Source organism: Balaenoptera physalus, assembly GCF_965194825.1.
Source record: "Balaenoptera physalus genome assembly, chromosome: 10".
Classification (NCBI taxonomy): Eukaryota; Metazoa; Chordata; class Mammalia; order Artiodactyla; family Balaenopteridae; genus Balaenoptera; species Balaenoptera physalus.
Window position 1 is genome coordinate 102,296,801 of NC_138889.1, and position 15,234 is coordinate 102,312,034.

Below are 15,234 nucleotides of genomic sequence, written 5' to 3' on the forward strand. Positions count from 1 at the left end.
AGGGACTGTGTAGAACTGGGATTTAGGCTTTTTAGACCCCACTTAGTGGGTGTGTTGAAGGGCTTTGGGAGCTGGGACTGGGTCCAGGAGTCTTGTTAAGAATCCACGTGAGTAACAATTGCCTTTCCTTAGAGACCACGTCAGCCATTGATTGGGGACTTCAGACTTTCAGAGACTGTTAGTATCTTCGCCAAAATGGATTTGCATTGGAGTCGGGAGCACATACGAAGAGGCTTTTCTCCAATCTCTGCTCTCCTAGCCTGAAACTGAACAAGAACCTGAGTGAGGAATGCATGTTAACCAGGTTTAGCAAATCATGGAAACAGAAAGATTAAGGGAAGAGAGAGAAGAAAGTGCATGACTGACCAGAACTGGCAAGGGACTTGAGGGTGCTACATGCAGGGACCGGCATTCAGGCAGCTGTGACATTACTGTCCCCAAGTTGATTCACTAATGTGTGTGTGTGTGTGTGTGTGTGTGTGTGTAGATTGTAGGGGGAGGGAGAAGGACACCAACGCCTGGAGAGATTAGGTAACTTGCTCAGTGTCATAACTGAGCAGATTTGGGAGGACAATATCCACCCAGACCCCCTGCTACCCAGCCCAGTGGTCTCTCCCCAGACCCTTAGGATACTTCTCCAAGCAGTGGAAAAGACACGATTTTTTAGAGACAAGGGAAAAATAGTGGGCAAAGAGTGAAGAGGACTGGCCAGGTAAAGGTAAAGTGGAATTCAGGTGAGAAAACTGTTCTGGTCCTCTTGGTTCATGCTCAGTTCAGATCACCAGATCCAATTTCTTTTATTTATCATTTTCTCCAATATGTCAGTGCAACGCTGGCCTAGCTGCCAAAGTCTAATGCTTTAAAGATGATCAAATATCTTCTCTACCCCCCTGCACTGCAGCTCTGCCAAAGGACTTTCTATCCATTAGCACAAGAGTCCCCACCTGCCTTCGGATATGAATAGACTGCAGTGATGGTATTCATGCGTCTACTTAAAGGCAGACATTTCCTGGGTCCTCTTAGACTATTGGAATAGACGCGTGATGTATGTAAAATTCTGTTTTAAGATAAATAGTGTTTCTGTGTACAGTTTTGTTCTTCACGGCAGTTCCACCATTTACTAGCTGTGCAATCTTGGGCACAAGATTGAGCTACTTAAACTCTGTCTCAGTTGCCTCATCTGTGAAATGGGGATAAAAAAGTTCCTACCTCAAAAAGTGAATGTGGGGATTAAATGACTTAATATATAAATCACTTAGAATAGTGTCTGTATATATGTTCTCTGTTATTAAAGAAAATATCTGTTCTTTTAAAATTGATTTTTTGGTAAACTAAGGGGATCTAATTAAGACAACAACTTTCTGTCAAGTAAGCGCACTGTTACGTTGAGAATTGTAGGGTAAGTCCAAGGATGGCTTATGATCTCTGTGAATATTCATCAACTTTATTGGGCTTTTAAGACTTCAGACAGTTTCTGTTTGTAAATATTTTCATAAAAATAAACATAATCCCTTGATGATTTGCACAATGCCTTTCTCTTTGCAATATGCTTTATATCTCATTTGATAACTTTATTTATTCCCCAAAAACATATTGAGGCTTTACAATGTGCTGAGCTCCAGAGGCACATACCCTGACCAGGGAAGACAGACTCAAGGGAGACTTCTTGTGGGATGTAGGATCTGAGCTGAGGTCTGAAGGTGGTATAGGAGTTGGGCAGGACCCTGAGGATGGGAAAGACAAGGTGTTTCAGCAGAAGGGGTGGCCTGCGGAAAGCACAGGGATGTGAATGAATGTGGGGCACTAGAGAAGCTGTAAACAATTCACGTGGCTGGAGAGAAGTGTGGTTGAAGGTGCAAGCAATGAGGCATAAGAAAGGGACACGAGGAAGTAAGTGGGGGAGACCCCCCGGAGGGCTTTCCCCGACACGCCAAGGAGTCTAAAGAATATCCTGTCCTTGATGGGGCACCATGACTGGATTTTTAACAGGGGGATGAGAAAGTCTTAGAAATATCTCTCTGGTCACAGTGAGGAGAACAAACGTATGGGCACCAAGGGGCAAAGCAGGGGTGGGGGGCGGGGGTGGTGGTGGGATGAATTGGGAGATTGGGATTGACGTATATACCCTAATATGTATAAAATAGGTAAGTAATAAGAACCTGCTGTATAAAAAAATAAATAAAATTTTAAAAACCCACAATAAAAAGCACAAATAAACAACAACAACAAAAATAAAATGTTAAAAAAAAAGAAGAAGAGTTGGCAAGAAGCAAGTCTGAGGGCTGTGGGAGCTGTTAGTTATATGGCTCTTGTTTCGATCCAGGCAAGAGATGAAGAGGGTTTGAAATAAGGGAGGAGGTATGGTCATGGAGAAAAAGGGACAGAGTCCTGAGATGGATATTTCCATGGTAGACAGGACCCCATGTATCAGCCCCTACTGGAGCGATAGGGAAAGTTCGGTTGTGTGGTTATCTGACTGCAGGGGCTCACACAGCTAGCTAGCCATAAAAAGTGGGAGAAAAAGCACTCTTATTCTGAAAATGTTTACCCGCATCAGTTTTCTTGACATGTCACAGAACTCCCTTAGAAGTAGGAGTTAAGACCAGTCATCTCTGAAGCCCCACATAGCCCCTGGCATATTTTGTCCATAGCACTTGTTCAATACATGTAACCTAGAAATACAGTTAAATCTTATTTCTAGTTCCCTAACTTGCTTCTCATCCTAGCCTTCTCAGGTACCTCTGGCTTCATGGCAGAGAAGAACCTCACCTTGGTGACCAAATTCCTCCTCATGGCATTCATTGACTGTCCTGAATGGGCACTACCTCTCTTCCTCCTGTTTCTATTTATCTATCTCATCACCCTGTTGGGGAACTTGGGCATGATTATCCTGATCCGTGTGGATCTCCGACTCCACACCCCCATGTACTTCCTTCTGAGTCACCTCTTGCTCCTGGACATCTGCTATTCGTTCGCCACTGTGCCTCTGATGATGGCTGTGTTGCTGGAGCCCAGGGCTGCTTTATCCTACACACTCTGTGCTGCCCAGTTCTTTCTCTTCACCTTCTTTGGCTCCATTGACTGCTACCTCCTGGCCCTCATGGCCAATGACCTCTACATGGCCGTGTGCCGACCCCCGTTTTTTTTTGTTTTTTTTTTAAAATTTTTTATTTATTTATTTATTTTTAATTTATGGCTACGTTGGGTCTTCGTTTCTGTGCGAGGGCTTTCACTAGTTGTGGCAAGTGGGGGCCACTCTTCATCGCTGTGCGCGGGCCTCTCACTATCGCGGCCTCTCTTGTTGCGGAGCACAGGCTCCAGACACGCAGGCTCAGTAATTGTGGCTCACGGGCCCAGCCGCTCCGCGGCATGTGGGATCTTCCCAGACCAGGGCTCGAACCCGTGTTCCCTGCATTAGCAGGCAGACTCTCAACCACTGCGCCACCAGGGAAGCCCCCAACCCCTGTTTTATGTCACTATCATGAGGAGGAAGGCCCGGTTGGGTTTTGTGTGTGTGTGTGTGTGTGTGTGTGTTGGGGGGGTGCTTATGTTGCTGGTGTCTTCAGCGCCTTGGTGTGGAAGGTCTCAGCTTTCACGCTCTCCTTTTGTGGAACCAATGAGATTGACTTCATTTTATGTGACCTCCCTCCTCTCTTAAAGGTAACCTGTGGGGATATCTACACTCAGGAAGTGGTAATTATTGTGTTTGCCATTTTTGTCATCCCTGCCTGCATCGTGGTGATTTCGGTGTCCTACCTGATCATCGTCTTGGCCGTTATGAGGATTCCCTCTGCAGGCGGCCGGGCCAAGACTTTCTGGACGTGTACCTCCCACCTCACTGCAGTGTCACTCTTCTTTGGGACCCTCATCTTCATGTATCTGAGAGATAACTCTGGCCAGTCCTCGGAGGAGGACCGGGTGGTCTCTGTGTTTTACATAACAGTGATCCCCCATGTTGAACCCTCTCATCTACAGCCTGAGGAACAAGGAAGTGACGGAGGCTCTGAGGAACATTCTCAGCAGAGCCAGGTTGTCTTAGCCATCCAACCTTGCTCAACCTTAGAAATTCCCGAGACTCATCTCCTCTGCGGTGCCAGCATTCTGGGAACTCATTATTTATAGCACGCTCAATGTTTAAATGAATACGTCATGGCATAAGGCATTAAAAAAGGACCAGAACTTTTAGTTCCAAGGACAGAAAACAAGGGAAGAAAGAGGCAGCCTGAGAAGAGATTGGAGTGAGATTTCTAACTCCCAGGACAAGTGACAAAAGAATCTGAAGTTAATCCTATGTAATTCTGATGTGGCACGCCTTACTACAAGACTACATTTTTTTTTGCAAATTTTCTACGAAAGATTTCCATCATACAGAAATGTTGAAAATAATGCATAGTGAACTCCCTATACCCAATACTTAGATTTTTTTTGTTTTATCACATATTTATAATCAATCTATTCATTTATACATCCATCAGTTCATCCACAAATCCACCTTATTTTTTGATGCATTTCAAAGTAAGTTGCAGACATCAGTATTAGTACTCTTCTACACGATATAATGTAGAATGATGTCATCAATTAGGATTCAGTATTTAGGTTATGTTTATTTTTTAAAATGTTTTAAAATTGAACCATAGTTGATTTGCAACATTGTGTTAGTGTCAGGTGTACAGCATAGTGATTCAGTATTTTTGCAGATTATACTCCAGTATAGTTTATTACAAGATTAATGGCTATAATTCCCTGTACTATATAGTAAATCCTTGTTGCTTATTGTTTTATACATAGTAGATTTTTTGTTTTCTTGTTTTTTTTTTAGCATCTTTATTGGAGTATAATTGCTTTACAATGGTGTGTTAGTTTCTGCTTTATAACAGAGTGAATCAGCTATACACATACATATATCCCCATATCTCCTCCCTCTTGTGTCTCCCTCCCACCCTCCCTATCCCACCCCTCTAGGTGGTCACAAAGCACCGAGCTGATCTCCCTGAGCTATATACATAGTAGTTTGAATATGTTAATCCCATACTCCTAATTTGTCCCTCCCCCTTTGGTAAACATAGGTTTGTTTTCTATGTCTGTGAGTCTGCTTCTCTTTTGCATATACATTCATTTGTATTATTTTTGTAGATTCCACATATAAGTGATATCACACTGTATTTGTCTTTCTCTGTCTGACTTATTTCACTAAGCATAATAGGTCCATCCATGTTGCTGCAAATGGCAGTATTTCTTTTTTATGGCTAAGTAATATTCCATTATATATAATTATGTGCCTATATATATATATGAATATCTTCTTAATCCAACTATCTGTTTACGGGCACTTGGGGTGCTTCCATGTCTTGGCTATTATAAACAGTGCTGCTATGAACACTGGGGTGCATGCTTCTTTCTGAGAGCTTCCATTTTTTCTGGATATATATGCCCAGGAGTGGAATTGCTGGATCATATGTTGGCTCTATTTTTAGTTTTTTGAGGAACCTCCATATTGTTTTCCATAATGGCCGCACCAACTGTGTACAAGGGTTCCCTTTTCTCCACATCCTCTCCAACATTTGTTATTTGTAGACTTTTTAATGACAGCCATTCTGACAGATGTGAGGTGATAGCTCATTGTTGAAATAAACTCAAAATGATTTAAAGACCTAAGTGTAAGAACAGAAACCATAAAACTCCAAGAAGAGATCATAGGCAGAACACTCTTTGACATAAAGCACAGAAGTATTTTCTTGGATCAGTCTCCTAAGGCAAAAGAAATAAAAGCAAATATAAACAAATGGGACCTAATTAAACTTAAAAACTTTTGCACAGCAAAGGAAACCATTGACAAAAATGAAAAGACAACCTATAAAATGGGAGAAAATAGTTGCAAATGATATTATGGATAAGGGGTTAATATCCAAAATATACAAACAGCTCATATAACTCCATGTCAAAAAAACAACCCAATCAAAAAATGGGCAAAAAATCTGAATAGGCATTTTTTCAAAGAAGATATACAGATGGCTAACGGGCACATGAAAAGATGCACAATATCACTAATTGTTAGAGAAATGCAGGTTATGTTTATTTTTAATGATTAAATTAAGGTAGTAGTTTGATAGTCCAGTTAATAAAGCTGACCCTGCTCAAAGGATTCTTCAAACTCCTGTAGTAGTTTCCAGGGATGCCTCACGTGAACCTCTACGTGCTCACAATAATATGTCTGTCAATTGCTGTCACCACTGGAAATATGCCCTTTTCTTTCTTCTTCCCCACCTGTTCCATTTGTCACATCCTTTGCCTGAGAATCCACTTAGTGATTTATACCATTTCCTCTGCCCATAATGGTATTTGCAGAATCTGTATCATAGATGTCAACTCTTTAGGTTCTTAAAGCTTTTGACCCTGGGGAGGCAGAGAATTGCTGTGTTCCATGCAGGAGTGGGCAGGAGGGAATCCTAGTCTGCACTGGGTCCCTGGGCTCTGCAACAGCTCAGCCTGCATCCAAAGCTTCCCAGGAGTCCGCTGGGTCTTGCTCTTCACTTCTCTGACTGTAGGTACCTCCATCAAATCCAAGGTACTGGGAGGGAACAGGCCCCACCTACTCATCATTTTCTATTTTTCCTGTGATCCCTATTCTTAGAACTCAAACTCCTTTTCTACCTGTCCCTTGGATGACCAAAAAAACAAGATCCCAGGAGTGTGAATGATATAAACCATCATGGGAGGGTATAAAGGGGGTGACAGTATCCTACAAACAGGATGATTCCAAGCTCAGCCAGCCAGAAATGATGTGTCACACCTGGAATTCCAGTAACAGGATTTTAAATCAGAAGAAGCAGATAAGCGAAACATGGAAATTCAGTGTGAAGGCAGCCAAAGAATATTAAGTTTAAGATCACTTATATTAAAATAAAACATTTAGACCTTCGAAGACATGATATTTATTCTAGAAGACAGGATGCTTTAACATACATATTATAATTTTCATAAGAAATGTTTGATCCCTTTAATGATGGTTGGTCTGGTTATTAAAACCCCAGCTGAAAATGTATAGATCCTCTAAAAGGGGGATCATTAATAAATAGTTCCTGTGTCAATTGTGTCACAGGAAAAATGTGGTGGGAAAAATTAAGCTAGTAGTAAGAAAGCTTGGGATTAGTTAAAAAGTTTCCTCCTGATTGAAAAAGACAATACAGGGTCTGTTTGAATAAGAGTAGTACACTGCAGAGTTATTTGCTCTCTTGGAATCTGCCAGAAGGCAGGGAGAACACAACGAGTTGACAGGGACTACTAAGAGAATGGGTTGTCAGGTCTAAGGAGACAATTTAATGCCTCTTTCTGATTAAATTCTAAGCAGACAGTTAAAGACTTTTATTTAAGAAGGAAGGGCTAACTGAAAAGCCTCTGGGTACTGTGGCCATGAAGCCCCAACGTTGCATGTGAGACTCGATATACTTTTTACTCTATAGAAAGAACTTAGGAAATCTCCCAAGGAATATATTCCTTTTGGTACAAAATAGGAATGAGGCAACAGTAGGAACCAGCCTCATCAGACCCTGGTGGCAGGATGTAGGATGGGGCTTTGAGAGTTTGAAATTAAAGAGAAATCTTCAAAGATATTAGACACCTTGTTAGGAAGATAAATTGCCTTTCCCTGGAGACTTACTCAGGAACCAGTTATGGCATGATGCTGGGACAGCAAATACAAAAAGCACCACCAGGAAGGTCTAGTGCAGCATCAGAAGCTCAGGGAGAGAGGCTGGTCCACAAGCCCTACTATCCTGGGCTGAGTCTGCAAAAAGTCCTGGGCAATTCTAACGTCAGGGATGTATTGTTTTGTCAAGGGTGAGAGGAACGCCATGAAGTGAGAATAAGACATAGTGGTTCTGGAACCAACCCTTTATCAACCAAGTTACTATGATTATGGACTCACGCTGCATTGTTGTTTATTTAAAGGGAACAAAGACAACGTAATTGAAGTTCAGAGAAGAAAAGTGACTTGCCCAGGGTCACATATCTAGTGTGAGTGAGCTACGACCTAGGTCTCCTCTGGATCGGCAGGTCACTGGCAGAGGAAACACTAAACAAGGGAAGAAGACACTGGTGAAGTGGAATTCAGGTGAGGATGGTTCGTGTCCTGCTAATGCTTCCAAATCTAATTTCTCCTCTTTGTTATTATTTCTAATGGGTTAGCTTAGTATTGGTCTGGCTGCTGGTATATCAGGTAATCAGATACGACCAAAGCCCTCCTTTACAGCTCTTTTCTAGAACTCTATTAAGAACCTTCAACTCCATCAACCCAGATTCCTCCAACAGTGCTTAGACAACACCAGACTGCGGAAATACTTCTGCTTTCAAATTTGGATGCTGTTTATTATCAAACTGCTGCTTTTATTAAGGACTATGAGAACAGCCAAACAATGCTTATGGAGCTTTGTGAGGTGCTAAAAGGAGCTTATGTTTGCTCTTTTGATTCCAAGGTTAATGCGAGTACTTACAAAAAACAAACAGAAAATCCTTAATAAGCCAGCTAACTCTAATTAGGATAACAGCTATTTGTTAAATATGCCTGTTGTTAGACTGAAAATAGAAATATTCCGATAAGCAGAGCCCATTACTGATTGCTAATGGATTTTTTTTTTTTGGTTTGTGCTTTTTTTGTTCATAGAATATAAATTACCCTTCCTTAAAAATGTTCATTTAAAATTTTAAATAGCCACCATATATACTAGAGTGCTTTTAGCTTTCCAATGCACTTTTGCATCTGTTTTAATCTATGCATTCACCTTATCTTATAAGCAGGGCAGATATTATGATCCCCTTTTGGCAGAAGAGGAAATTGAGGTTCAGAGAGGTTAAGTGCCTTGTGGAAGATCAAACAGCTAATTGGGGACAGAGTTGCAAATACAAGAGCTGACTTATAAGTTAGAGAATCACTTGCTCTCTGTTCTTAGTACAATGGAAGCGTTCATCACTTTTTATCTTGTATTGAGCTCTATATTTGTCCATTTCCACATTAGGCTGCAAAGTGTGCTGAAGTCGAATGCCTACCTATCAGACACTCAGTTTAAAGTCTTTTATTTTAAAATGACTCGATCTTTTGTTTCCTATTTTGTTTTAAAATTTTTATTGGAGTATAGCTGCTTTACAATGTTGTGTTGGTTTCTAAAAAAAATAAATAAATAAATAAAGAGAAAACAAAAGAACAGAAAACCTAAGAACTTTAAGTTCCTGAGGAGGATCAATACCACAAAATAAGAACAAGGGGAGAGAAGAGAAAAACAAGATATTGAGAGAGACTAGCTACAGTTTTGCCTAAGGGTACCCGGACTAAATTGTGGGAGAAATTGTGTTCGGTTTCCGTGGTAAAACAAGTAAAGTATCCTTATTAAATTGTCATAATGAAATTATTGGTTAAAAATATAAAATGACTTGAACTTGTCTTCAGGGATCCGGGTATCGGGCGCTTTTGTCTTAGCTTTCACAGGTCAAACGCTGAATGGATGGCTGGGAGGAATTACACCGTAGTGACAGAGTTCTTCCTTACTGTGTTCGCTGAACATACCGGGGCGGGGGGGTGTCTCCTCTCTTTCTGGTCTTTTTGGGTTTCTATATACTCACTCTGCTGGGGAACTCGGGAATGATCTTCCTGACCCGCAAAGATCGCCGGCTCCACACCCCCATGTACTTCTTCCTCAGCCACCTTTCCTTCGGGGACGTCTGCTAGACCTCCGCCATCGTCCCCCAGATGCTGGCAGCGCTGCTGGAACACGGCAGAGTCATCTCCAAAGCGCGCTGTGCCACCCACTTCTTCCTCTTCACCTTCCTTGCTCCCATTGACTGCTGCCTCTTGGCGATCATGGCCTATGACCGCTACGTGGCCGTGTGCCGACCGCTGCTTTAGGTCACCATCATGACCGAGAAGGCCCGCTTGGGTTTGGTAGCTGGGGCTTATGTTGCTGGTTTTTCCAGCGCCTTTATTCGAACGGTCACCGCCTTCACTCTCTTCTTTTGTGGAAACAACGAGATCGACTTTCTTTTCTGTGACCTACCCCCTCTGTTAAAACTCGCTGGTGGGGAAAGCTACACCGAGGAGGTGGTGATTATTGTGTTCGCCATTATTGTCATGCCTGATTGTATATCGGTCATCTTGGTTTCCTACCTGTTCGTCATCGTGGCCATCATGCAGGTCTGCTCTGCCTGGGGCCAGGCCAAGACCTTCTCTACCTGCGCCTCCCACCTCACTGCTGTTACTCTCTTTTTTAGGACCCTCATCTTTATGTACCTCCGAGATAATTCGGGCCAGTCCTTGGAGGCAGACCAAGTGGTGTCCGTGCTCTACACAGTGGTGACCCCAATGTTGAACCCCCTCATCTACAGCCTGAGGAATAAGGAGGTCAAGGAGTCTGTTGTGAAATCCCTGAGCCGATCAAAGGCTTCTGGAAGGCCCTAGATGGACCCTCATCAAATAGTCATTCCTTAGTTTCTCCATCCTTTCTGTCTTTCCTCAAATATCACCTACTTGGGAAGACTTTCCCAGAAAACCTTATTAATATTGCACCTAAACTTCCCACCTCCACTTTCTGATTTACTATATCATGTAATACTTGTCATGATCTGATATACTATGTTTTACATATCTGATATTATCTAGTCCTCACAACTAGAAAGTAAACTACATGAAAAGAAGCACTTTTATCTGTGAGATTCATTTCTGTACACCCAGTGCTTAGCAAAACACCTAACACGCAGAAGACTCTCAAGAAATATTTGTTGAATGAATGAATGAATCTTAGGTTCCAGTGTCGACCTTTAAGTTCCAGCGTCTTCAGTCCTCAGTTTTCTTATCTGCCAAGTGAGTTCACCTAATTCATAGGACTATATTTTTGAGGATTCGGTGCATGAATGGGCAGGGACCATGTGGGTCTTATTCACTATCGTCTGTGGAATGTAAGGCATTGCCTGGCACAGTTGATGAGTGAAACAAATCAAAAAGCTATCTACCAATGCACCTACTGTTTTGATCCAAAGAGATTTTCTGAATCCCATCGTTTATGTTTTCATTTTTTCTCTTCTTATTGTTTCTGTGGGTTCTGAATAATAATAACTTAATTAGTGATGATAATGATGACGATGATAGATAGCAACTAAGATTTATTAGGCAGTTATCACCTTCCAGGAATTGTAATGTTTGCTCCAGGAATTACCTGATTTAATTCTCACCACAACACTGTGAGGCGTTTTGTTATTATTCCTGATTTATAGGTAGATGAGGCATCTGAGACTTCGAGTTAATTGTGCCAAGGTCCTCAAGCAAATGCTACAGTGGGGCTCCCACCCCAGCCAAGCCTGAGCTTTTCATTGCCATGCACACAGTCTCCAGCTTTGATCTTCTGCCCACCCTATATAATCACTCAATCTGGAATTTATTGTTATTGCACTGTTCTTTTTCCTTTTACCTAGTAAAGAAAAGATAAAAGTCCAATCTGTAGAGATAGAAGGAAGTCAACATTTATTTTATAACCCTGATGTGCTAGCACTGTGTAATGTGGCAGCATGTGTCAATGTGTGTGTGTGTGCATGTAGCTGTGTATGAGAAAATGAAGTGCATAGATTAAATAGATAGCAGCTCTGAACTCTAGGAACTTTCATTTTAAGGACATATAACAAAAATTTTAGAAAAGAGTTGTATAGACATGTTTAGGAAAAGGTATTGGGAAAAATTGCACTGGCAGCCAAGATTCACACATCAGCCTTTGTTCGTGTTTTTGCACAAACCACTTAAAAACTGCAGAGTGGGGTGAAGGAACTCCACGGTGTACATCTTGGAGGCTATTTTTCAAATATTAGCTGCCATGCAATGTTCCCTGACACATCAACTTCTGTAGTAGGTGGTAAGAGACATTTGTATTGTAGAAAGAGCTCAGAATTTGGCACTAAAGTGTCCAGTCTGTCACTTCTTAACTTATTATGGCTTCAGATTAGTTAGGGCCTATCAGCCTGCTTTCTCAACTATTGAGCATTTACTCTGGGCCAGATTTTCTGTGTACTTCATTTGTTCTCACAACAACTTGGTGCACGTGGAGGATGGGAAGGTGCTGGGTGAAGTTCTATAGACATAAACATTAATTCATAAATAGTGTTATTATGGTGATTGTCCCAGGTTCCACAGCCCATGTGCACCAATGGGTAGAGGGACCCACAGCTGATCAGTGGACAACTTCATTCTGGAACCGTCTGGAACAGTCCCTCTTGGGCCAAGATTAGACTTGGATCCAGATACCTCTAGAAGTAAAGAGTTCACCAATATTTTTTAAATGTAACTCAAACTAGTGTACACTTAAATGCACACTTAAACTAATGCTAGACACTATGCTAAAAGCTTCACATGAATCATTTATTTTAGTCCTCTGGACAATTTTAATGGAAAGTAATTATTATTGACCTCATTTAGCAAAAGGAAGAAGTAAGACCCAAAGAGTTTAAGTAACTTGCCCAAGTTATCTATCAGGAAAGTGGCAGAGCAGGGAGGATCTGATCTCAAGTCTCCTAAGTATGTACTCTTAAATGATGTCCACTCTTCTGTATTTTTCCCTCTCTTTCTCCCATGCCCCAGTACTCAAGTTGCAATTTGCTTCAGAGGTGTCTGAATTTCAGCTGCATTCTTGGTCTCAATGTTTGGTAGGTCTGGACTGGCATGGATGCGTCTTATGGCCTGACATAGATGTGAAGTTCATGGAACTCACCTTTGCCCTCTTGTAGGGCAATGAGGAAGATCTAGGGGAATTTGCAGCTCCCTCAGAAAGAGCAGGATTGGCTCAAATCAACTATTGCTCTCTGAAGCCCTTCTGAGCACCTCTGGAGTCAAAGCTTCCTCTGATAAGTTGTTCATCAGTATGGGGTCTCCAAGCAGTCACTAAACTTGTCTTCATGTTTTCTTTTTCAATCTTCAGTGATTGCCTAAGAATTCAAGGTTCCTTTCCAAACACTGATCATTGTTATTTCCTACCATTTAATAGCATTTTAAAATATAATTTTATTTTGTTCTATTTATCATCTACTTATCTATCTATCATCTATCATCACCATCATCATCTATCAATTATCTATCTATCTATCTATCATTTATCTATCTATCTATTGTCTGTATCTAACTATTCATCTGTCTGTCTCATAAGATATTACTCAAGGGATGTGCCTGAAATTCCTCCTGATTTACTAAAACTTTTAAAAAACAGCTTCATTGAGGTGTTTTGACATGCAATAAACTGCACAGAGTTAAAATGTACAATTTGATAAGTTTTGACATGTGAATACACCCAGGAAACCACCACCACAATGAAGATAATGAGCATATGATCACTCTCCAAAGTTTCTTTTACCCCATCGTACTTTCTCCTATGTGCCCCTTCCCACCACCCACACCTTCATCAACCCAGGCAACCACTTATCTGTTTTTTTCACTTACATTAGTTAGAATGTCTTAGAATTTTATGTAAATTTTTTATAAATGGGATTATGTGTGACTTCTTTCACTTAGCATGATTATTTTGAAGTTCACTAATGTTGTGGTGGATAGCAATAGCTTATTCCTTATTATTGCTGAGTACTCTTCCATTGTATGGATATACTATAGTTTGATTATTCATTCACTTATTGATATGCATTTTGGTTGTTTCTAGTTTGGGGCTCTTTTAAATAAAGTTGCTATGAACATTCATGGAAAGTCTTTGTATGGATACATACTTTCAATTCTCTTAGGTAACTAAGTGTAGAATGGTTGGATCATAAGGTACGTATGATTAACTTTTTATGAAATATCCAAACTGTTTTCCAAAGTGGTTGTATCACTTAACATTTCTACATCCTCCACATCCTTGCCAACACTTGATATGGCCATTCTTTATAATGTTAACCTTCTAATGAGTATGTAGTGCTACCTCATTGTGGTTTTAGTTTGCATTTCTCTCTCTGATGAGAAATGATGTTGATGTTTAATTTTTTTAATGTAGTCAATAGCCATTAGTAAATCTTCTTTGGTGAAATATCTTTTCAAATCTTTTGCCCATATTTAACTGCACTTTTCATTTTCTTATGATTAACATTTGAGAGCTCTTTATATTTCTGGATACAAGTCCTTTATCAGGTATATGATTTGCAAATATTTCCCCCCATTTTCTACATGTTAGTTTTGTTATTCTTAACAGTGTCCTTCAGAGAGGAAACACTTTTAATTTTGATGAAATCCCATTTATCAATTTTGCCATTTATGATTGTGCTTTTGGTATCATATTTAAGAAATCTTTGTCTGTCTCCATGGTCACAAAGATTTTCTCCTGCCTTTTAGAAGTTTATAGTTTTAGGTTTTACATTTATGTGTAGGATCCATTTTGAGTTGAGTTTTGTATATGAAAAAGGGATGGGTCAAAGTAAACACTTTTGCATATGGGCATCCAGGTGTTCCAGCACCATTTGTGGAAAAGACTATCTTTTCTCCACTGAGTTGTCTCTCACCTCTGTTGAAAATCTATTGTCCGTATATGGGTGGGCCTGTCTCTTCTGTTCCAATGATGTATTTGTCTATTTTTAGTCCAATACCACACTGTCTTGAATACTAATAAGTCAGAAATCAGGTAGGGCTAGTCCTTCAGCTTCATCCATTTTCATAATCATTTTAACTACTTTAGGCCCTCTGAATTTCCATATGACTTTTAAAACCAATTTGTCAATTTATACAAAAATGTCTATTGTAATTTTGACTGGGATTGCATGGAATCTGATTGGTCAATTTGGGAACAATTTACATAATACCAATACTGATTCTTCTGATCCGTGAGATTGACGTATCTCTCCTTTTATTTTGGTCTTCTTTAATTTCTGTGTTTTGTACTTTCCAGGGTATAGATTTTTCAAATCTTTTGTCAGATTTATTCTTAAATACTCCATTATTTTTGATGCAGTTGTAATGGTATTGATTTTTAAATTTCAGTTTCCAACTGCTCCTTGCTTATGTATAGAAATACAATTATTTTTTTTATATTGAGCTGGCAACCTTGCTACTCTTACTTATTAGTTCTAGTAGCTTTTTTGTAGATTCCATTCAATTTTCTACTTAGAAAATCATACAAATAAAAATAGTTTTATTTTTTCCTTTCTAATTTGAGTGACTTTATTTCATTTTCTTGCCTCACTGCACTGGCTAGAAACTTTAATACAATGTTTCTTTGTTTTTTTATTCCAAAT

At 40.2% G+C, this 15,234-nt stretch overlaps 1 protein-coding gene and 1 pseudogene across 2 annotated transcripts in view; one reads left to right on the forward strand and one right to left on the reverse strand.

The window, feature by feature from the left end:
• The window catches only part of LOC309667561 (olfactory receptor 10W1-like), a 73,644-nt gene that overhangs the window by 20,955 nt on the left and 37,455 nt on the right, over positions 1 to 15,234 (reverse strand).
• LOC309636445 lies at positions 2,006 to 10,781 on the forward strand (annotated as a pseudogene). The gene is made up of 3 exons (XR_014268526.1): positions 2,006 to 3,126; positions 3,454 to 4,029; positions 9,440 to 10,781. The product of XR_014268526.1 is annotated as an uncharacterized misc_RNA (transcript).